The 25587-nt window shown below is 41.3% G+C and overlaps 1 protein-coding gene across 2 annotated transcripts in view; it reads left to right on the top strand.

Annotated features, from left to right (window-relative positions):
* The window catches only part of SYNPO2 (synaptopodin 2), a 207406-nt gene that overhangs the window by 28749 nt on the left and 153070 nt on the right, over positions 1–25587 (top strand). Inside the window, exon 1 of one of the 2 annotated variants that reach the window (XM_021008280.2) lies at positions 19768–20133. The exons of the other annotated variant lie outside the window; for it this stretch is intronic. The gene's annotated coding sequence lies outside the window, so the exon portion shown is untranslated. Of the gene's footprint in view, positions 1–19767; positions 20134–25587 lie in introns of those variants that run through there. 2 annotated transcript variants of the gene reach the window in all.

A 25587-nucleotide genomic window follows, 5' to 3' on the forward strand; every position in this document is an offset into this window, starting at 1 on the left:
AGAATGTTAGATTGTTCTGTAGCTCAAGTGAGATAATGTAGGTGGTATTTTACAAACATTCAAGTTCTAGGTAAAAGTTATTATTGTTATTAATACTATTCATTAATAATTAACTATTGGTATTAATACTGGGATGTATTCTTATAGAATCTGAGATCTAGACCTGGAAGGGACTTCAAAGCTGTCAAGTCCCTCATTTTACAAATGAGGAAACTGAGGCAATTATTAAGTGCTTAGAGAAAGGGGAATGGAATAAATACTTATGTAGCACTACTGTGTCAGGCACTGTGCTGAGGGCTTTATAAGTAGCATCTCATCTGATCTGTCCACCTCCCAGGGGTGGTATGAGTCTCAAATGAGATGATAACACTAAAGCATTTAGCACAGTGGATGGCACATAGTAGATACCATATAAATGTTCACTTAATCAATCGATCTATAATCATTTATCGGGGCAGTGGTTGGGTGGTACAGTGAAAATCGAGAACGCTCATCTTCCTCAGTTCAAATCTGGTCTCAGATATTTACTGGCTGTGTGAACCTGGGCAAGTCACTTAACCCTGTTTGCCTCAGTTTCCTCAGCTGTACAATGAGCTGGAGAAGGAAATGATAAACTACTCTAGTATCTTTGCTAAGAAAACCCCAAATGGGATCATGAAGAGTTGAATTTGACTGAAAAATGACTGAACAACAATCATTTATCAAGTACCTACTATTTGCCAGATGCTGTCCTAGGTGCTGGGAATACAAAAACAAAATGAAAGCATCCTTGACCATAAGGAGCTTCTGTCTGATCAAGGGCAAAGCATGTACATATAAGTATATACAAGATGTACTAAGAATAAGTAGAAAGCAATAGGAATCGCTGACATTTATCTAGTATGATGCATATATTACCTCACTTGCTCCTCACTCTCAGTGACTCTGTGAAGTTGGGGCTCTTATTGTCTGCATTTTACAGGTGCAGAAACTGAGGCTAAGTAAGGTTGAGTAGCTTGCCCAGGATCATACCACTAGTAAATATCCAGGGCTAGATTCAAACTCTGGTTTTCTTGACCTAAAGTCCAGCACTTTCTACTAAGCTATCTACCTGCCTGAGACCCAGTGAAGGTTGAAGTAATTCTCCAAATTCACCAACTAGTTAGTGGCAGATGATACAAAGCTGAATAAGACATTGCCCAGCACTCAAGTCAGTGTCTGCAGATCCTGCTGCTGCTTTACCTTCCATCAAGTTATTTAAAAAGCATCCAGGGTGAGAAGTCCTTGAAAATAAACCTGAGGTTCCAGAATCTTACTGTAACAATGAGCGGACTCCCAAGAGTTGCTCATACTTCTTTGGGGTCAAAGGTTGGCAAAGCGCTTTGCCCACCACAGCAGCTAAATGGAGCTGATGGATTCCTGGCATCTCCATTACTAATGCAGAAATGGGAGCTCAGCCCACCTTAGTCGTGGGCTGTTCAGTAGCTAAGCCACCATGTAAACCCAGCTCTTCAAACCCTGTGTCAAACATCAGTGCACTGTCTCAACCCCGTCTCAAAGCTAAAAAAGAAGACCCTAGTTTGGGGGCTTGGGGTCCTGAAAGTCTTCATGTAGTTTTAAACTGCACAAAGACTTGGGGATTGGCCTGTTTTTAATTTTTGGAAAGTGCGGTTCCAGTTTTGCCATTCAAAGAAGAGAAGCTGGGACTTTTATTGGGCAAATACACCTGCTAAACATGTGTGTGCATGCACACGCAAATATAGAGACATATATACATACACACCCATCCCCTAAGTCCTAGCTTTGGCCTCTAGGTAGCAAATATAATGTCATCCCAATCCGAAGGAATAAGTATACATGACTAGAGAAGCCTCCATTGGCAGAGTTGGTGTAAAAGATGACAGACAGGCAGACGGATACATAGATTGATAAACAGATAAATAGGCAGATAGATAGACAGACAGGTAGATAGATATATGGATGTTAGGAGAGAGAGAGAGAGAAAGATAGATGATAGATAGGATAGATAGATATACAGATAGATAGGTAGGTAGATGGATGAATGGATGGATAGAAAGATAGATAAATAGATGGATAGATAGATGATAGGATAGATGATAGGTAGATAGATGGTAGATGGATGATAAAAGATAGAAGATTGATAGACATGCAAAGAGAGATACCTAGATAGGAGAAAGAAAGCTAGGTAGGTAGTTAGAGAATAGTAGATAGAGATAGAAAAATAAATGATAGGAGATAGGTCAATGAGGGGAGAGGAGATAGATGATAGAAAAATAGGTAGATAATAGAAATAGAGACATGATAGACAGCTAGCTGGCATGAATTCATTAAGTACTTCCTGTATGCCAGGCATGGTGCTGAGCTAAAAGCATGATTTTACTAGTCCCCAGAACCTTTCACCCTTCTTCAAGGCACTTTGGGACAGAGACAGGAGAGGGAGAAGGCCACTCCAAAGGCCATAGGAAGTGAAATCGCAGCAATCCCCTTGGGAAACTCTAATGGGATATGGTGTGCATTATGTGGATCACAGAATTATAGATTCACAACTGGAAGAGACCTTAGAGCCGGCTGGTCTAACCCCCTGTTTTACAGATGAAGACACTAAGGCACAGAGAGTTTTCATGGCCTGCCCATGCATTACACAGCTGGCAAGTTTCTAAGGAGGGATTTGAATCAGGTCTTCCTGACTACAAGTCCAGTCCTCCCTGACACTACATTGCCTCAGAAATGCTGTTTCCTACTTTCCAAATATTTAAATATAGCTCTAGCTAGTAAGCCCCAGAGAGCAGCTGGAGGGGGGTTCTGGGAGCACACCGAACCCCACGGGAATAGTTGCTGCATCCAAATGTGGAGGCGGGCTCCATGGTTCATGATGGGGAAGGGTAAGAAAAGCTGTAGGCAGGGGCTTTAAGCTACAGTTTCCCAAGCTCTCTGAAGACTGGAAGTTTTTATTTTAAACACATATTTCTTTACATAGGACAACAAACATTCAAACTGTATCCAGATGTAGCCTGGATGTTTGCAGCAAATGACGTAAATGCACAGTGACTTCTCGTTCCACGTGGGGAGGGGTGGGCGAGTGGGCGCGATCCTTTACTTCAGAGTTCGTTGTGCTGTTGGACAGTGGGGCTAAACAGCCGTGCCGAGATGGCAGGCTGGGTGGCTCAGTGGGCCAGCAGCACATTTTATAGCCCTCTGCTCTTTGCTTGTGGAGAACGTCTGCAGATAGACACGGGAAGAGGTTCATCATTAGAAACAGGTTTGATTCCTTAAAAGGAAGTTGTTTCTCTTTTTCTACTGCTTCTCTGGAGCATTGGCTCCAAACTGGGAATTGTTCTCCCATGACTCACACAACGAGCAGGCGGCTGCAAACTGAGCTTGGAGAGGATTGTAACGCCGCCGCCGACCCCAAAGGACCGAGCGGGGGGAGCAGCTTCTAGAAAGAAAACGCTCCAACGTGACTGATTGCCTTTTCATTTCTTCACTTGGAGAAGAAAGTGAAAGATGATGATGGTTCTTTTCTGTTTTTAAAAATAGCAGCCCATCGGAGTCCGGGGCCGACGGTTTTGCTCTGTGTACCTCATCTGGGCAGGATTCCAGACGTCCAAGGAGCAGTTGTTTGAGATAATGCTAACTTCGGCACCGAAGGGTGGGAGAGTCTATGGGTGCCTGACAAACAGCCTACCCTAAGAAAGCCCTGGGCCTATTTTTAGCCTTTGGGAGTTGGCAGGTACAACCATTAGCACCAAGGTCCAGCTGAAATGCCGCCACCAACCAGTCCTCACATCCTGCGGTCGCTCCCAGCCACCCCCATCGTTGCACTCTCACACATTGAGCCTGGCTCTGGCTCAAGCCCTTGGTAACTCTACTCTACTAGCTAGAGAGCCTCCATTCTCTCTACCAGTGTCTTGTCTTCTTCAAGTTCATCTTCCATACCACTACCACAGTATTCTTCTGAATGAGTGCTTCTAATTGGTGTGTGACAGGGGCAGCTAGGTGGCGCAGTGGATAGAGCTCCAGTCTTGGAGTCAGGAGCACCCGAGTTCAAATGTGACCTCAGATACTTGACATTTACCAGCTGTGTGACCCCGGGCAAGTCACTTAACCCCGACTGCCTCACCAAAAAAAAAAAATTGTTGTGTGGCCCTAGGCATGTCACTTAACCTCTTGGTGCCTCAGTTTCCTCATCTGTTAAAAAAGAAGGGGGGTGGGACTTGATGGTTTCTAATGCCCTTTGCAGCTCTGAAGCTCCGAGCCTTTGATCATGTCAGTCCCTTACTCAACAATGCCCAGTGCCTGCTCAAATCCAAGCTCCTTCACCTGGTAATTCAGGTCATCCTCAACATTCAGGTATTGAGTGCTTTAATAGAGAGACAGTGATTCCATCTCATACATAGAGAATGCTGTGGTGGAAAAATCACAGAATTCATTCCTAGCACTGTTGCTCCCCTGCTGTATGATTTGGATCAGGCCACTTCCATTCTTCAGGCCTCCATTTTCTCCTCTTTAAAATTAGATGATATTTAAGGTATCTTCTATCTCCCAGATCTTATGTATGTATTACACTTTAAGATTCTCTCTTTCATATATATATGTGTGTGTGTGTGTGTGTGTGTGTGTGTGTGTGTGTGTATACATATACACACACATACACACATATATACACATACACACACATATACCTAGTGTGTAGTGTATACATGCTTATACCTAGTATGTATATGTACATATAATTAGAATATGTGTGTGTATATACATTACATTTATATTATATATACATTCATATGTATAAAAATCATTATACATAATTGTTTGGCTACATTTGACAAAATAGCACCTAAATACGTAGTCTCAAAGTGACATATATGTCTGCCATCTGATTTGCAAACTGCATAGGCCCAACTTTTATCCAGATATCTGACCAAACTTCCAAAATATTGCAATACACAGAAATAGTTCTTGGCACTGATAATCTAGGGAATCACCAGGTACTTGTCTTGTCTTGGAGTGCAAGCTCAGAGAATGATATGACACAGTACCTTGGAAGAGAGGAAAGTAGCTCACTTCCAAAAGTCTGCTAAAGATGCCAACGTTATTGAGCCATTACCAACATCCTTGCCAGTTTTGGTGAAACCTGAGCAAAGATACTGATCAAGAACTACATGACAAGCCTGGGATGGACTTTTCTAGATTAATTAAAAAGCTGCAGACTGGTGTGATTTTGCTGAGCTCGGGTTAAAGGTTAGAAATTTTAATGATACATACACATGCAAACTGGGAGGCGGCATGATGCAGCAGCTACTATTTCCTTCTACGTGGCAACAAGGCAGCTCCTTCCTCACCGAGGTGTTTCCTGGGCTCTTTTGGCCTTCTTCTTGTTGTTTCACATCCATTAAGCTTCTGTAGTTCCTGCTTATGTCCTTTCCTTTATCCATTTCCCATTTTTGTGTACCAATAGCTTGTTTGAATGGGTCAGGTTATAGCTGTCATAATTGGACACTGTATTTTCTCTTCTTTATTTTGTCTTCTAACTTAGGGTTGATTTTTACCTGTGCTCAAACAAGTTCGTAGTCTGAAGATTCATAGTCAGCTCATTCTGAAATGACTCTGATGGTGGTGATCAGCCATTCTTTGTCTATTAAGACATAGTCAATTTCATTGGGAGAGGGGGCGGGCAGATGTTCAGTATTTGTCATATTCATTGCTTGCCCATCTTTCCGCAGAAAGTATTTATAGGATATAGGCACGACGGAGAAGGCTTCTGCATAGTCTACAAATCATTTCTTTCTTAACTCCAAATGGTATTTTTCAGCTTCTTTAGGGAGCACCATGTTCTTTCTACTCACCTTTGCATTGAAGTCATGGAGTATCGAGGTACGTATTGATCTTCTTTGGAGAGTCTTGTCAAGTTCTTCATAGACTTCTTCTACATCATCATCCTTTACAACAGATGGTTGTGCACAAGTGGAAATTATCATGTGTTGCTCTTTTTGCTTATGTTCATTCTAATCACTCCAAGTCAAGATGGCCGAAGGATCCATAGTATAGTCTTTCTTGTTGCCTTTGGGCACACAATAAAAAATGACTAAGCAAAATCTTTTATTTGCCTCTCCAAGAAGAACTTTGGAGCCATCCTTATATTTAGCTCCAATTTTCTTATGTCTTCTCATAAATTAGATTAAGAATGCCAGTACTGATAGGGGTTCCATTTTTCTAGGAGTATAGTAACTCACTGATTGTTGGACACTGACTTCCCATTTAGAATATCAGATTTTAGATTAATGTTGATACATGGTCTAAAAATTATTAGCCTTTCTGTCTCCTTTCTGTTGCTCTTACACAGTCACTATCAAAGCAGAAAGGGAACTGAACAACACCAAGAACCATTTTTATGTAGGACAAACATTCTATTCTAATGTCCCACCATGGTGTAGATAGGTTCTTGAAAGCCACGCCAGAGAAGCATAGCTCAGAGAGCTGGCTCTGTTGATATGGAAAGGCTTCAAAAACAGTTCCAGCAACAGACCCTGTCTACTGCCTGAGACAGTGGATAGGTACAGATAGCAACAGCCTGGATAAGTACAGAGAATTCATTAAGAGTAGGTTGGCCGCTAGGTGATGGAGTCTTAAGCAGCGGCAACCTATCTCTTAGGTCATAGGATTATAGATTAAGAGGTGGAAAGGATCTCAGAACCAGCTAGTATAGACTCATTTTACAGATGAGGAAACTTAATTTGAGAAAAGTTAAATAACTTTCCCATGGTAACACAATTAGTAATTGTAAAGGCTGGATTTGAACCCAGTCTTCTGACGCCAAGACTGGTACTCTATTCATTAAAGCATGCTGCCCCTCAAAGGGTCTTCATTTAAAAGCAGCAGGATTAATAAAGAGTGGGTGTTGTGGGCAGAGCCATAGTGTACATAGCTATGTGAAGGAATCCAGAAAACCAAGGTGAGAAGTATGTTGGAGTGGATTTGGGTGTGAATTAACAAAAGCAGAAACAGTGAATACCGTCACCCTTGAATCTTCTTTCTCCTTTATTCACTTGTATTAAACGCCACATCTTGTTGACTCTAGCAAATCTGAAAAGCGCCATCCTCTTTCTATCCACACAGCTGCTATTCTAATTCAAGCCCTCAGCACCTATTAAATGACTTTTATGCTGTGTCACTTGCCCCAGGTTCCTGTTATTCCTACTTTGACAACCATTTCCTTCTTGTGCGTTAGAATCGAGGAAGTCCAGAATTCAAATTTTAGAGGATCATAAATTTGAGAAATGGAGGAGACCTTGGAGGAGAACCTTCAGTCCTTTCATTTTACAGATGAAGAAATTGAGGCTTAGAGAGGTTAAGCGACTTGCCTAGGATTGAACAGGTAGTAAGTGTTAAAGGCAAGATTTGAACCAGGATATTAAGGCAGATGGGTGGTGCAGTGGATAGAGAGCTGGCCTGGAGTCAGGAAGACTCATCCCTGTAAGTTCAAATCTGTCTTTAGACTAGCTGTGTGACCCTGGGCAAGTCACTTAACTCTGTTTGCCTCAGTTTTATCACCTGTAAAATTATCTGAGCTGGAGAAAGAAGTGCCAAACCACTCAAGTATCTCAACCAAAAAAAAAAAAAGAAAACCCAAATGAGATCATAAAAAGTCAGAAAGGACTGAAAGTGACTGAACAACAATGACACAATTCTAGCTCTAGAACTACAACTCTGACTCCACTGTTCTTTCCACTCATCATGTTACTTCCCTTCTGTTGCTTCCTCCACCTTTCTAAGAATAAAATTATCATTAAGGCCAGCCAAGAATCCACCAGTTGCTCTGCTTTGGGCTGAGAGTTCTCAAAGACATACACAAAGAACTCCCCAATAAATGAACAAGCATGTATTAAGCACCTGCTTGTGTATGTCAGGTACCGGATTATGTGTCGGGGGCACAAAGACAAGTAATCTGAAGCCTTTGTGCCGTGTTTGTGATCCATTGCCCAAAGCATTCACCCATGTGATTAGATTCATGTGCAAAGGATTTTGAGAGAGCAAATTTCCAAGGGTTCAGAGAAAGGCCAGACAAGATCCAATGGCCTCATATTTTGCAGAGGAAATTGGCTCAAGAGGGATTCGAGTCTCCCATGGAGCATGTTCTGAAGACACAGAGATTATTCCAATCTGGCTAACTCGATCAGTGTGCCTGGGGAGGAGCATTATGGACTAACTTCGATTTCAAACAGAAATGTGCGGGGGGACAGAAGCAAGGGAAGGGAGCTGCGGATGACTGAAAAGAAGAACCTGTCAGAGCACGAGTCCTCCAGCTCGGAAGGAGCTGAGGCTGGAGACAGCTGCTAAGGACCGATGACAAAGATTTGTTATGGGAACCTGTCAGGGGCAGCATGGTATGGACAGAAAACAGAGAACTTAGAACCCAGAGATCTGGGTTCAAGTCCCACTTCAGACACACACTGGCTGTTTAGCCTAGGATGGATCAGTTTAATAATAATAATGAACATTTAATTTAGCACTTTCACTTTTGTGAAGTGTTTTACAAGCAGAGGCTCATTTTACAACCACCCCGGCAGCAGGGGTGTGCTGGAGACAGCCCTTGGTAGCTCTAGAGAGCTGATAGTTAAATTTTCAGTGTTGGAAACTGGCAGATCAGGGCTTGATTTGTTGTTTTGTTGGGTGTCTAGACTTAAGAAAGTGACGAAGACAATATTGCTAACACAGATTCCACTTCAAGATGTGTCATGCGTGTTTTTTCCCTAGAGAGCGAGATGATAAATATTTACCAGCCTGAGAGGTAGGTGCTATTATCAGCTCAGTTTTACAGATGAGGAAAATGAGGCTGAGAAAGGATAAATGACTTTCCCAGGGTCTTCCTGCTAAATATCAGAGGCTGGATTTGAAGTCAGGTCTTCCTGACTCCAGCCCTGGTGCTCTATCCACTGAGCTACCTAGCTGCCTGCCCCTAACATAACCTCTCAGTGCTCTGGACAATAATCTAAGACTCTAGATCACAGAAAACATACTGCCCTGCATTAATAGCAGATATTTTTTATATCAATGAAATCTTAGCTCCTGTCCCTGTTCTATAAGAAGTAATGATTCTATTCAATTTGATTTTGTTTCTTAAGGAGAAGCAAAAGAGGCAGAACATTACAGTGGAAAGAACATGGCATTGGAGCTGGAGGAGCTACCTCAGTTCTGATCCTTCCATCTCTAAAGCTGTGATCTCAAGGCACTACCTATGGTCTTCAAACTTGGAAGGCTACAGAGAGGAAATCCAAGATTAATGAGACCACCCTTAGGCAAATAAGATGCAATAAGAGAGCTCCTCACTGCCCTTAGTGAGAGGAAGTCATCTGTTCCAGGTGGGAGGTCCAAGGGCAGAGTGACAATGCAGAACAGCGACAATCTGGACAGTACCCAGAGTTGGGACGTAGGAAGGTAGATACTAGGGTGGTATTAATGAGAATTGGCAAGAGATGCTAGGCAGGTTGGCTTGGCCACTGCACTGGGAGTCAGGAATACCTGGGTGAAGTCTTGCCTCACATATTTACTTAGCTATGTAACTCTGGGCAAGCACTTAACCTTTCTGTGCCTCATGTGTGAAATCAGGTGTATAGATCCAGTGGCCTTTCAGGGTCCCTTCCCTCTCAGAAGTTTTGGTCCTATGGTCTTATAGGAAGGCTGTTTGGGAGAGGCTTGGGAGAGTGGTATTTCCAGAAATTATCCTGATGTAAAAACAAAAGGCATCTAATACAACTTTACAAAAACACAAATAAAAATAAAATAAAATGGAATGGAATAATAGAATTAATTCATAATCCCAATGGCTGAACACCATCCAGAATTTGTAACTTCAATATATAAGATATATGACATAAGCCAGTGTCAAATTAATTTCCATGAATGGCTTCTTTTCTCATTAGAGCCATGCTGAGAGATCGTCCTCTGGAAATTCTCCATCTCCATACTTGGGGAAATATGAGAAATCTTCCTTGAGGCTGCAGACTCCAGGAGTAAGGGTATGCCCATGACAGACAAGCTGGCTGTTCATATACATGTGTCTGCACCCCTGACACTGGTTTGTGCCTCCTGCCCACACAGAGCCCCTGGGTGCTGGCTCCTCCATTCTGATCTTCAACCTGCTGACAGATGGGTAGAATCTGATGACTCCATTGATTACAGCTGTGTTGAGGCATAAATTGCATGAAAATTCAAATTCCTCCAACTGAGGTCAGCATTAATTGAATTCTTAACCCCCTCAAAAAACCAAAACAGGGCCCCTTCTTGTTCCTACATGAGTTGAGTTCATTTTAAGGGGCAGCAATGGGGATGTCAGGCCCCTCTAGTTCATGGCTGCCTCCTTGAGGAGACATACACAGGAAACCTAGATAAAGGGTCACAGAATCATGGGGATCAGAGATCAGATTCAGGGCTGGATGGGAGCTTGGAGGTCATCTACTTCAGTGTGTTCCCAGTGTGTCCTAAACCAGATTAAAATATAATTTGGAAATGTTTAACAAAATAAAAATATAATAAACCATAGATGATGTTAATTTGTGGTTTTCTAAACCAATATGTGGCCTCAGGGATCCATTTCTATTTGAGTTTGATCACATTGCTTTAGTCCATCCCTCTTGTTTTACATTTGAGGAAACTGAGGCCCGAGGACTTTGCTGACACTGAACAGGTAGTAAATAGCAGAACTGGGATTTAAACCCAGGACCTCAGATCCTGACTCTATGCCTTTCTACAGGAAGGTGAAAAGGCGGCAGCTGAACGAGCTACCAGACTTCCGTGGAGTTGTGCAGAAACTTCAGAGACCTGATTGTCTCTCCAGAGGACTCCTCTTCTCTGACTGACCTCTGCCTCTCCTACCCCCTCATGTCCACTCTGTCACCACTTCCACCTCCAATACTCACTTCTAGCTGTCCCTGCCTTTCCTAATTGCCATCGATTCCACCTTGGACAGGCCCCCAGTTGCTGCCCTCCTCGACCATTGCAGGTCCTAGCTGGTGTTTCTGTCTCTCTCACATTCTTCTTATCTGTCCCTTCTTGTGTTTCCAGAATAAGCTTTATTCTGTATAGATCTGGTCCCATCATTCTTCAAAGACCCCTAGTAGCTCCCTGCTGCAGATACTGGTGAGTTAACAAACATTTGTTAAGCACCAGCTATGTGCTGAGCACTAGATAGACTGTAACCTTTGCTGCCTGACATTCAATCAGCGTTTATTCTGCGTTAATTACTGGTGAGTAAAGCCCTAGATCTGGGTGGACACAATCAATCAATCAACAAACATTTTAAATGCTTACAAGGCACCTGCCAGGCACCATGTGAGGATGGAGATATGAAGGGAAAAAAAAACTAAACAGTACCTACCTGCAAGAGGCTTACATTCTACAGGAACATATAACATGATCACTCAATAATAAATGCAAACTATAGACAAAGTAAAGAAAAAGTCATTTTGGGGTGAGGACTAGTACTTGGGGACTTCAGGAAGGGATCTTGAGGGAGTGAATAGCTCCTTGATGTTTGCAATTGTAAATCATGAGAATTCCAGCCATGCCAGACAAACCGGAATTGTTCTCACCGAGTCATGGAGAATGGCCTTCTGGAATAAAGCTAGTCTCTAATGCAGGGCCATCTCTAGCTGTCCTGATCTATGTTCGGCTACTGGACCCAGACGGCTCTGGAGGAGAAAGTGAGGCTGGTGACTGTGCACAGCCCTCCCTCACTTAAATCCAATTCAATTGCTTGTCATCGAATCACCTTCCTGATATCATGGTCTTCTTCGAACACGAAGGACAAACAACAAGTCTTTCTGTATATTTAGGCAGCTAGACAGCACGTGGAGACAGGAATACTTGAGTTCAAATCACTTCCTGGTATATGACCCTGGGCAAGTCACTTAACCTCTGTTTGCCTCAGTTTCCTCATCTGTAAAATGGAGATGATGTGTGTCATATATGAACATCAAGGAAGACAATTTACCTGGAAAATTCTGTATGTGTGTGTGTGTGTGTGTGTGTGTGTGATACACACACAGACACAGACAAAGACAAAAGGGACAGAGATAGAGAAAGACAGAGACAGAGTCAGAGAGACAGAGAGAATGTGTGTGTAACTGTGTGTGACTGTGTATGTAACTATTGTGTGTGAGAATGTGAGTATATATGTGTAATGTGAAATCAGATTCCCACCACATCAATCTCTAATTATGTATTAGGTATACTTCAGTAAGAGGCATTTTGCTAATTTCTTAAGTGACTTCTCATTGTTTCAAATGTCTAAATAGGATTCACTCACTTGTTTTGGAGCCCCATGTTGATAAGTTCATTGTGCCAGAATCCTCTCAAACCACCCACATCATGGGTGCAGTGGGCATGGCAACAATCATTACCAAGAAATAGCATGGGTAGTGGAAAAAGCCCAGGGTTTGGGATCAGGAGTTTGGACTTCTTTCCTTAGCTCCCCTATTTATAACTTGTGACCTCAGGCAAATTATTTGACCTCTCTGAGTCTCCATTTCTTCAAATATAAAATGAAGATAATAGTATTTCCATTTCTTGCTTCACAGGGTCATTTTGAAAATCAGATGCGGTAGAGGAGGAGTGACACTACCTAGGGGACACCCCCACCCACTAGAGACCCTAGCTTTGAGCTTAAATGGAATGAGTTCTGTCCTGGGGGAGATTGGCTCCTAATCGAAGGGAATCAGGCTTTTTCCTCTGTATCCCATCAATGCACTTTCTGGATCATTGTTTCATTCCTGGAGTCCTGGAGACAACCTCTTAGATAAACTTTAGGGATGGCTCATGTCCAAGTTGTCCCCTAACAGGTCCCAACAAGGTCCTTTCTCGAAAAAGTATTGCTCTGCAGTGTTTCTTCCATCACTGTTTTTGTTGCGTTCTGCTTATATTCCTAGAACTGTTGTTATCAGAAAAGGGTCCCACCTTATGCGGTGATAAATGCCTTTGGTAAATGTGGACTGGTCACAGAACAGATATAGATACAAGACATTTTGGTTGTCCTCTTCTTTACCTTGGAAGCCGTGCTTAGTTTTATTTAGAAGAAATGATGATGGATTTAGGGCTTGGCAAAATCATAATGGGCTTAAGAGTATCTCCATGAATATTGCCACAATTTATATTATGTGATCTTAACATTATTCTTTTGGTGATGTGTCTTACAGAGACCAGTGCATATCAGATACGTTTTCATTCTCACCAAACTTGGGCTTGTTTAATATGTTTGCAGTATGTGAATAAGCCAAGAGTGGGTAACTGAGTCAAAGTCTTTATGATAGTCGATAAAGACAACATAAATGGTGCACTGCCTTTTGGTCAGTTTTTCAAATAAGCACTGAATCAATAAAAATAAAAATAAAATAATAAAAAGCAAGAACTCTTTATACCCCAGGGCTTTTTGGAAAAGCCTATTTGTTCCTTCACACACACACACACACACACACACACACACATTTCCCCTTGTGTTTACAGAGGTTTTTCTAGTAATAGAAGCTGTGAATACTTTCTATAAATGATATAAACACATCATTCACCTGTTTTTGGAGTAATCACTAGTGTTCTCCTTTTTGGGTAGTTGATATATGATGCCTATTATTAAGAAAGGTGGGATCCAGTCTGAACCTGAGAGGATGGTGCCTGTGAGCAGTTCCTCCAATGTCATGCAATATCTGAACCAATAGTCATGGATCTTTTCTGACCTGGCTGCTTTCCAATTTTGTGGGCAGCTAGACTTGGTCCCTCACCCTTCCCCATGACAAGAAAAGAAAGTCTAAAAAAAAGTTAAATTCTGAAAAAATTAGAGAAAGTTTAAAATAAAATAATTAGAAATTAGACACAGAAACAATTTCTAGCAGCTAGACTTGTGGACAACTTTCTGCCACTGTATTAACGTGGTGCAAGCTTTCTGTTTCTTATTTGACCCAGCTTTTGTTTTCCTTGTGTTCAACAGTGGAAATGAGAAAATGAGAAAATATTTGTAAAGCACCCTGCAAAGCTTAAAGCACTATTTGTTTATAAATTTATAAATGTAGAAATATAAATTTATGGGTAAGTTTTACAAATTTATTGGTAAATTATGTACATCTATAATTACTGTTCTTGCGACTACAATGATGACCAGAACTTTTCCTCATCTTCCTCTTCCAGTGGTTCTCTCACTTTGCGTCCCTTTAGAGTCTTCGCAGTAAAGTTTTGAATTGATGTTGAATATTTCATTTGCCGTTTGACCTGTTCGGGCTCCTTGTATCACATTGACCTTTGGACTTTCACTTTCAGTTGCTGGTTAAAGTAATCAAGAATTTTGATTTGCTTTTGTTTTCTGGGTTCCTTTTGGCACAGTTCCACGTTTTTACCATTAATTAGATAACGTGGTGGGCAAGTTTTCTGTTGTAGCTACTAGCTCGATCAGAGGCATCAAACATGTGGCCTGCGGGCTGCATGAGAGCCAGGACACTCCCAATCAGATTAAAATATGGTTCCTATCTGATGCTAATGTGTTGATGTATTCATAAAAAAGAAATGCATAAACATGCTTGATTTTTTTTTGGGGGGTGAGGCAATGGGGTGAAGTGACTTGCCCAGGATCACACAGTTAGTTAGCGTTATGTGTCTGAGGCTAGAGATGAACTCAAATCCTCCTGAATGCAGGGCCAGTGCTTTATCCACTGTGCCATCTAGCTGCCCCATAAAAAAAATCCATGTGCTTTTTATTTATTTTTAAAGAGGCAACTGGGGATAAGTGACTTGCCTAGGTCTGGTAAGTGTCTGAGGCCAGATTTGAATTCAGGTTCTCCCGATTCCAGGGCCAGTGCTCTATCTACTGCACCATGTAGCTGCTCCCTCCACCTTTTCCCCCTCCCCCAGGTCATTTACTTCTGTTTGAGCTTGATACCACTGAGCTAGTGTTCATGTAATCTGTCAATGCCAATCCACAGCTCTTCAATATAGGCAGGTTCCAATTAGTGACAGTAATGAATCCTACTAAGGGGTTTTGTATTTGAATTGGTACTATTCAAAGTAATAATTGTAGAAAACATGCTCATTGGTTCCAGCCCAGTGGAAACATGTAGTTGAATTCTAATAATGTGACCACTTCATGGGACTGGGACCTAGATATAGCTCTCTCAAGTTGCTTCTGCCATGGTGGTGTTTGACATCCTGTCTTAGCAGTATTCCCTGATGGCTCCACCTTTCCTTCCATGGTTATTATTATTTCAATAAACATTGTCATATATACTGTTGTGTGCAGGTCCTGAATTTTTCTTTTTTTTTTTTTTTTAACAGACTTTCTGTCCAATACCGTGGGAGAATGTGTTTTGTTAATGAGAGTGATAGATAGCAAACACCAGCTTTGGGGAATGTCTGTGTTGGTATAATTGATCTGCTAGTGGGCTCATGCCATCATACTCCATAAAGACTTTTGGAATTCCAGTCTAAGTACACCCATCTCCTTTTTAAAATAGTCTGAAATACCAGTGCTTTTGGTTATCCATTTAATTCTAGGACTAATTTCTTCAAGTAGAGATTTTCTGCGATTTTAGGATATCCTCCTTTTGCATCTTCAGATTTTGGTGGCTCCCTGATTCTTGATTTCATATGTTGTTTAATCTAGGCTTAGGGATGAACGCTTTTGAAAAAAATTAAATTAATTTTTTTAATGATTGCCCTGCACTGGTTGGTAATCTGTGGTTATGTGATTTATAGCTAAAGGTATCATTGATAGATAGTAGTATAAAGACTTTGCTGGTGAGATCTTTTTCCAGTTTTGTTATGATACAGTACTGAATAATGAAAGTGTTCATGTCTTCAGTCAGTTTCATGTACATTTGTGGTTTGCCTAATTTAGTGCTCAGGGCTAGTTGCACTGAAGTAGGTTTCTGATGGATTGTGCTGTCTTTTGCCTTCAGGTGGCACCAGAATATGAAGGCTATTCCCTGTGGCAAGCTGATCGTTACATGGTTTCAAGTAAAGTCAGCCAATAACCAGATGCTACCCCATCTCCTTCTTAGATTCATAGAAACAATTTCAATAAGGCAGCTGGGATACACAGCAGTAACACCAGCACCCATTTTAGGCTTCCTGGCAGGTCTTCACAACTATCATAGCAATGTCTTGGCACGGAGTACCTACTGCCCACCAGACTGGCTAACATTCCTACATTCTTTTACTTTGCCATGATGTACCGTCCCCCTCCCATGACAACATGAATAGTTGGTTGGTTTTTTGAGAGTACAGAAATGTAGTAGAATATAACTAATGGTTTATCAATCATGTTAGTTTTTAGGAAAAATCAAAGAATATATGGGTCAAATAACAATACATAGAAACTAGACCATTTCATTAAAGAAAATGAGAGTTAGACAATATAACAAAACTTGGGACATAGAGAAAGAAATTCTTAGTATATTTTTAAAAAATCTCTAAACCGTTTCATCAATAAATGAGAAAAAAAGGGGGGGACAATGATTTGGACTGGATACTAAAAAAAAAAAAACTAAAAAGCAAGAAAACAAAAAAAATCCTCCCCCATGACAAGAATCAAAAGTCTGATAAAAGTTTTTATTCTGAAAAAATTAGAGAAAAATTAAAATAAAATAATTGAACTAAGAAATAAAACTAGAAACTAATTCTTTGAATGAGACAGCTATCTAATTTGATCCAAAGAAGAAAGGAAATCTAAATTATAAAAATGAAAAAAGGAGAATTTACAACAGATGAAGAGGAAATAAATAAAATTATTGGAAATTGTTTTTCAAAACAATAAATAGTAGAATTACTAGCTTAAATAAAATGGATGAATATCTATCTATATATCTATATCTGTATTATATATGTGTATACACACAGATAAAGTATTCCAGATTAACTGAACTAGAAATAAAGAATGTAAATAATCTAGTCTTGGAAACAAATCATAAATAAACTCCCAAAGACAAAAAGTTCAAGTACAGAAGGATTTACAAGTGAATTCTTTCAAACACTCATAGAACAACTGATTCAAATACTACATGAGTTGTTTGCAAAAATAAGGAAGGATGGATTTGAGCAAACTCCTTTTATGAGACAAATATTGTCCAGATACTTAAACTAGGGAGAGATAAAGCAAAGAAAGTGAATTATAGGCCCCCCTCTCTAGTGAATACCAATGCAAAAATATTGAATCTAGCATTAGTAAATAGACTTTAGCAGTATATTTTGAAAAGTATGCACTATGTAAAGATTGGATTTATGCCAGGAATGCAGAGTTAATACAAATTGGTTTTAGGAAAACATGGAAGTTTCTTAATATGTCTAGCCAAAACCAAGAGCTAGTATAATCTGTAAGGGATTAACTCTACAGGCCTTTCCATTTAGATCATAGGTGTAGCAAGGATGTTTATTATCTTCACTATTATTTGATATAATTCTAGAAATGTTAAATATGGTAATAAGACAAGAAAAAGAAAGAAATTGAGGAAATTTGCTTAGACAAAGAAGAAGCAAAATTATCACTCTACAGGTGATATGATAGTTGACTTAGAAAACAGGTAGCAAGCTATAAAATGAAATCACAATAATCGTCAGCCTTTCTGTGTATTGCCAACAGAACCTAGCAGGAAGATTTAGGACGAGTTAGAAAAAGAAATTTTCTTCAAAATAATTAGAATATGAACAAAATATCTGGGAGTACCTCTACCAAAAGAAATACAGAAATTATATAAAAACAACTCAACAATCTTTACATACATAAAAACAAATAATTACAAAGAGATTTAATTGTTCATGGTTGGGTGATACTAAAATAATAAGAATGATAATACTACCTAAATTAATTTATGGATTCAGTGTCATACCAATCAACCACCTAAGAGTGTGGCTTATTAATTATCTTCTCTTTCCTGCAGCCCATCTACTTGTTTGTCTAACCTTCACTTGTGACACCCTGCTTAAAAGTACTTATTGATATCTTTTGTTTTTATGTCATCTACATTTCCTAATGTATCACTTCCTCCTTTTCTCTCTTCGAGGGTCATCCTGTAAAACATAGTTTTTACAAGACAGGAAAAGCAGTTCAGCAAAACTAATCAACACTTGGAAAAAATTACGACATTGTCTGTTCCCCAGCATAGTCTTCCACTTTTGAAAAGAAAAGAGGGAGGTGCCTTCTCTTATTCTTCTTTGGGGCCATGCTTATTCATTATAATCTCATTATAGCCATTCTTGATTATTTCTTCCTTTGCTATTGTTGTAATCATTAAGTGTTTTTTCTTGGTTCTGCTTACTTCGCTTTGCGTCAGCTCATAAAAATCTTCCCATGCTTTTCTTTATTGAGCATAACATTGTTTCTTACAGCACAGCTACATTCCATTATATGAATATACCACAGTTTGTTTAGCCATCCCTAGCTGTTTCTACTTCTTGGCTCCTTCCCAAAATGTTGCTACAAATACTTAGGTCAATATGAAGTCTTTCTTTTTCCATTGGTGTCTTTGGGATATATGAATTGCAATGGAATCTCTAGATCGAGCAGCATGGACATTCTTGCCACTTTCTTAGCATGATTCCAAATTGCTTTCAATGAGGTTGAAAATTCCACAAATAGTACGTTAATACATATATCTTTTTGTATTCTCAATATTGACTATTCCTATCATTTGTCATTGCTTATGGCACCTAAATTAAAGAAATGTTCTCTCATTTCTCCTCTTAACGCTTTCTCATGAGTTGCCCAGATAACCTAACATTATTAATTTCTTTTTCAAGATATTCTTCTTTCCAGTCCCTACCTTAAAAAAAAGCCCAGTGGTGTTTATTGGAGGTATTAAAAGCTACATTACAAGACATATAACACTTTCTTGTGCCGTTTGGGATTGGGTCATCTTATACTCTTTACTTGCATTTGGAAGAGGACAAAGTCCCGTGTGTGAAGTCAGAGCACTCTCACGTCATCTTGGTGACACTCGCGTGGTGACCTTGGGTAAGCTACTTGCCTTCTCGGGGCCTCACTTTCATCTGGAAAAGGAAGGACTAGTTGGGCTAGGTAACCCCTGAGGTCCCCTCCAGCCCTGAATCTATGATCTGTGCCATAAGAAAGGAGGGATAGGAGGAATTCAGACAATTCTCATGGGGAGATTTTTTTTAAACTGGTGAAGAAAGGAGCAAAGCCAAAGAATATTACAAATGAGGAGTTGAGCTATGGAAGGGACAAGGCCACTCAGAGGGAGCCAAAATCAGCATAGCCGGAAAAACAGATGATGGCCCTGGAGAATGGACAATTCCATATGCCTGCCTTCTCATGACAGAGAAGTGGGGGACTACTACAGCAGAGCGTTGCATACGTTGTCAGGCTAGGCCACTGTGTCGCATTTTTTGCTTAACTCTTTTTCTTTATTTTAGGGATTAGTTAAATTGCAGGGGGAGGGGGAGGGAAAACACTGATTATTTCCACAAATGACAGTTACGGAAAAACAGAAAGCATCAACAACACTTATTAAAACAAACATAAAAAATAACATCGCTCAGGACCATTCTTTACAATGATGGAAGAAGCAGACATGGCAAGACCAACAATTTATTTTCAGCCGTATAAAAATAGAAATGTTACATAAAATCACCATCATCAGGTGAGAGGAGGTGACAGCTTGTTATCAACAGAAGCGCATGACTAGGAGAGGAGCCCATCCAGCAGGGTGCCTCCTCCCCAGCTCCCCAAGCCCCAAGGGCAGCCCCTGCCACATTGCCTGCCTCCTGCTATTTGGCCTCATGATCCAAGGAGTATTGTCCATGAGAGAGCAAAGAGCCGGGTCCCTCATTTCTGCACCTCTCATTGCCCACCAACTCATGCTTTATTTTTAAACCTGAACAAGCTGAAAGCCATTTTTGTAAGAGGAACCCTGGATACCAACGGAGCACGCAGAACAATTTTCAGGGCGTGGAGCCCAGTGAAAATGGGTTGGCTCAAATTCTGGAAATGAAAATTGAATTGGAATTGGGACCAGCTTCTTGCTTTCATGGGATCCCTGAATTTGAGAGCTGGGATCATTGATGCAGACCTGGAAAGGACCCCACAGGGCAGCATGTCCAGCCTCTTCATGCTACAAATGGGGAAAGTGACGTCCAGAGAAAAAGGTGACTTGTCTTAGGTCACACAGGTAGAAAGTGGGAGAGCTGTTTGTAATTGAGACTAGAAAGGCCCTTAAGTGAAATGAAGGCCTCAAGGACTGACCCGTGGTCAGTGGCTGAGCCAGGCTTCAGGCCCAGTTTCCCTGATGCAAATCCCCATACATGGGCTTGTCCCTTCTCCGTATTGGGGTGTGTGTGTATGTGTGTGTGTATGTGTGTGTGTGTGTGTCCCAGTATATATAAATGAGAACACCTTACAAAGCACAAAGGAAAGGTTATTAAGATATATCTGTTGTTCAGTCATGTCTAACTCTTCATGACCCTGTGGACTATAGCAGCTAGTACTGTCCATGGGGTTTTCTTGGCAAGGATACCAAAGTGGTTTTGCCATTTCCTTCTCCAGTGGATTAAGGCAAATAGAGGTTAAGTGACTTGCCCAGGGTCACACAGCTACTAAGTGTCTGAAGCCAGATTTGAACTCAGGTTGCAGGGTCAACCAGCAGTATGCTCTTTAACTTCATGGTGTGCATATGTGTACATGTGTGCATGTATGTGTATAAGCATGTGAGTGTGTTTTGCTTTCTCCACTTTCTCTCCAAAGCACTATAGGAAACAGTTAATAAATAATAGACACTCTAGGCCGGGGTCATTGGACATGACAAGTTCAATGTCCTTCCCCATGCAAACCCTGTCCCCCAAAATGTACTGAAACATGTGCCCTATACAATGTGTTATTTGTTCTTTTATTTCTGACCAGTAGAGAGTAAACTCCTTGGGGGCAGGGTCTTTTCTGCTTTTTGTCTTTGTATCCCCTGCGCCCAGCAGTGTCTAGGTCATAGAAAGTGCTTAATGCATACTTGGTAAATTGAATTGAACCAATACAGGTTTGAGAGACAGATCGTGTGGAGGTGTGCTATGAAGAAGAGCCAGGCTACACAGCATTCCCATGTGCACCGCAGAGTCTTTCTGCAATGTTGCCTAGAGGGAGCCTGGTTTAGCCAGTAGGTTCCAAATGCAAACCATTCAGTTTTCTGAGGGGGAAGAGATTGGAAGGCAGCATTCAATTAAATTTCTAAAGTATGTATAAGGCAGTCCCACTACGTGCCAGGCTCTGCCATGGGAAGTGGGGATAATAGTGTAAAAACTCAACAATCCCTGCCCTCATGGAGCTCACATTCTATTTGGAGAATACAACACATTCTCACACATAGATTTGATACAAAACAGTGATTAAAGGAAGAATGAGAGAGATCAGACTAAGGAATATTTGATGAAGAAGACAGAACTAATATCTCCAGAGATCAGGCATCACTCAAGGTGGTGGCAGCTGAGCCTTGAAGGAAGCTCAGGATTCAGAAAGGTAAAGATGAGGTAGAGATGAGGCTTTACAACTCAGTGGATAGAGCTCTGGTCCTAGAGTCATAAAGACGTGAAGTAAAATTGGATTGTAGACATCTACCGGCTTTGTGACTCTCGAGAAGTCACTTTACCTCTGTCTGTCTCAGTTTCCTTCAACTGTGGAGTGGGGATAATATTAGCACCTGCCAAGGTTGTTGTGAGGCTCAAATGAGGTAATATTTGTAAAGTGCTTACTTTGGTCAAATGCCTGGAACATAGTAAACACTATTGAAATACTTACTCTTCCCCCTGTTACAAGCATGAGGGGATGGCTTGTGTGCTTAATGACAGTGAGGGGCAGGAGGCATTTGGCTGAAAAGGAAAAAGAGCTATTCTCTCTTTCTGGCTGCCATCTTTGTTTGGGTAAAATCACTCTTTCCAGTGCCTCCCTTCAGAGTGTTACTTTCTCTCTATCCAATGCCATGAGTTTCACTCTGCATGGGTAGATATTCCCTTGAACCTGCTTAAGGATAGAACAAAAGAGGGGGAGGAGTGGTGCCAGGCCATTTCTTTCTCCTTTTTTCCTTACCAAAATCTCTGTCCACTATAACACTGATGATTCATTTGTGTCTAACCATGAGTCACGATTAATTCAGTCTTTTCCCTACTTTCAGAGAGCTATAATAATATATGTCAATAAAATTTCTTTTTTTAATGAGAGTTCCCAGCTGGGGACAATCCCAGAGATTAGAAACAGAACCTCCCTAGCTCTCTTTGTGCCTTGGATGACCGTATCCTCCTAGGCAGCTGCTTTTACTCCCCAAGGACAGACCCACACAAGGAATTATCCTTCCTTGTCTCTAATCATCATTAGAGAAACTGCTTTCTTTTGAGAATGCATGGCAAATCCATAAAGTGAACACTTTTAAAGAAATGAGGAATGAGGTATAGGCTTAGCTGACAGCCTTAGTAAGGAAAAGAACAGAGAGGAAGGGGCAGGGAATTCCATTGATTTCAGCATCACTGACAGCCACCAACATTCTGTATTGGCGTGAACTTTTCCTAGTCTCTCCCTATCCCCCAACCTCTAAACCAGGGCAGCAGTGGCAGTAGTGATCCTGGTCACCCATCAGTGTAATGGTTTTTCATCCTCTCCTTTATCTCTCTGGTTTTATCATCTATGCTCCTAGAAACTCCTTTGTCTCCATCTCCAGTTGTTTGGAGAGCAATCATACTTGAAGAGCTACCCATACTTCATTCCTCAGTTCTTATGAGATTACTGCTCCTCTCTTCCTTTGGGATGAGAGGAGGAAGATATTGAATTTTCAGACACAGTCAGAGCCTTGACACTTTGGATCAGAATACATTGAAGATTTCCATACTGTCCTACAGCCATCTACCTCCTCTACATTACCAATTCCTTGGGTAAGAGGGTGCTCTGTATGAACTCACAAAGGTGAGAGCTGGAATGTAGAGTTTGAGGAATAGGTAGTGGGTCATTTTAGATAGAAAATAGAATTCATAATGGAGTGCAACATGAAATGTCTGGAGAGGTAGTTTGGAACCAGACTGCGGAGTGGTTGAGATGCCAGGATAAGAAGCTTGTATTTTATTTTAGCAACTGGAAAGACCTTAGAGTCCTTTGATTCATAACTCTTGTCTGGAGAGGAACAACGATGGCATCACCTGGGTGGGGTTTGGTACGGCCCAACTCAGCTTGGTCCCCTGTGATCTTAGGTGTAGTGTTAGAACCAAATGAGACACTTGGAGGTCATTTAACAGTTAACAAAAGGACATTCACTCAGCTATCTCAAGGAAAGGATATCACAACACTTAGCTTGGTTAGACCAGCTCCCCTGGCCTTCATAAAGAGGCCATGTGTTTGGTCAGTGGGATAGAGGGTGGCAACCCTTGTGATCTTAGGACATCAGCCAAGTCTGAAGGGCCTCAACTCATGGTGAAGGATGTCTTAATGCCCTTAAATAGACAAAAAATCACAGCAGTACAGGCAGGGGCCACCAGGCAGCTGTGTGGAGGGAGGTCCAGATTATGCCTTTGCCTCCTAAGCCAGTTCAGTCTCTGGGATAGCTTAGTCACCTTTCATGGAAAAACTAACCTAATAAATGGTGAATGGGAGGGAAGGGGAACCTGGTAGATCCCATCACAAATCCACGGACTCAGAAAGGAGGACTCTGTACCACAGAATCTCTCAGGGCCCTTCCAGTCCTCAAGCTCTGTTACCCAATTATTGCTATTACTATCATTAGTACAACCATCATTCTTACAGCCAGTGATGTGTTTCAAGCACAAAAATGCCGCTGACCACACATCGCACATCTCTTGTCTCGCATTCAGCTGTTGTACAGCTGATGACGATAACGAGAGAATTGATGATGTGAGTTCTCCATTTCGATTGGAGTTTGGTTCCACACGCTTGTTGCTGCGGCATGAGACAGTTTTAACACGTCAGCAGTTTCACCAGGCACAAGGTGGCGTGTTAGTGGAGAACGGGCACAGAGACTTGGTTCCCAAGATGCTTTGATCCTAGTCCTGCTTGTCAGAAGTAGGAATGTTTACAAAGCAAGTTCAGCCTTGCCCCGACCAAGATGCTTTCCGGTGACTGTAATTTCTGGCTGAGTCCCTTGGAGTCAGAGGACCCAGCTCTGCTATCTCCCAGCGGTGTGGCGAACCTGTTCATTCATCTGGGAAGGGGATGTGTGTGCATAAGAATACTTGCAACACATCTCCTAGGGTCCTTGTGAGGATCAACCAAGATTATGTGACTTGAGACTTGTGAGCCCTATAGGGTTTCCCCACCAGGAGTTCCTTACAGCAATGAAATTATGGTTTTGGACTCCAACGGAATTCAGTGATCCCATAAGGTTATGCATTGTGGTGATCTCTGCTGATATCTTATCCCTCTGCTAGACCATCCGACTGGGATACAAAGTCAAGTACAAAGATAGTGCCTGGCCTCACAGAGCTTACATTCTAATGAGAGAACAGTGCACCCAAAGAGCTGAAATGGAAGGGGAGGATGAAGGTACCCAGTTGGGGTTGGGGGAGCAGTTGAAGTCCGGAAAGCCAGGAGCAGGGCTGGGAGGGAAATTAAGGCAGGTTGGCATGGGTCCCTCCAGGAAGAACTCTCCAATGTGAGAAGGGGGGGTGGGCCTTGTGTCGGGATATTCTAGGGTGAGCAGGTTCCTGGGGCGGAAGGCTATTCCAAGATGAGGAGGCCCAAGCGTGGAGAGAAGTCTCCATGATGAGGTAGCAGCTGGGCAGGGTTCTAAAGACTAGAAAATCAGCATCAAGACTGAGGGGAAAGATTTCAATGGGAAAGTATATAAACTCTGGAGTTTGAAATGCACATGCACATGAGCTGCGAAATAAAGAGATTATGATTTCATCTAGAAAACTGTATTTGGCACAGAGCAACATTGCTGAGAATCAGAAAGTTGTTAAATGTGTATCAGAACACAGTCAAATAAATTAGCGAGATGCTTGATTCTGCTTCTGCCAAGCAGAAGTTATATCCTTGGGGTAGTTTTTTTTTTATTAATTTATTTTGATTTATCAACAATCACTTCCACAAGTTTTTGAGTCTTAAATTTTTCTCCCTCTCCCTCCCCAAGACATCGCGCAATCTGATACAGGCTATACATATACATTTCTATTAAACATATTTTCACATTAGTTGTGTTCCAAGTAAGAATTAGAACCAATAGGAGAAACCACCAGAAAAAGGAAACAAAACACAACAGAAAAAAACCCCCAGCAAGTAGTATGCTTCGATATGTATACAAACTCCATAGTTCTTTTTCTGGATGTGGATAGCATTTTCCTTCATGAGGCCTTTGGAGATGTCTTAGATCCTGGCATTGCTGAGAAGGGCTAAATCTATCAACGTTAGTCATTGTACAACATGGCTGTTATTGTGTACAATGTTCTCTTCGTTCTGCTCACTTCACTCAGCATCAGGCCATACAAGTCTTTCCAGGTTTTTCTGAAGTCAGCCTGTTCATCATTTGTTGTAGCACAATAGTATTCCATTACATTCATATACCACAACTTGCTCAGCCATTCCCCAATGGATGGGCATCCTCTCAATTTCCAATTCTTTGC

Source organism: Phascolarctos cinereus, unplaced genomic scaffold, assembly GCF_003287225.1.
Source record: "Phascolarctos cinereus isolate Bilbo 61053 unplaced genomic scaffold, phaCin_HiC Scaffold_9;HRSCAF=440, whole genome shotgun sequence".
NCBI lineage: Eukaryota > Metazoa > Chordata > Mammalia > Diprotodontia > Phascolarctidae > Phascolarctos > Phascolarctos cinereus.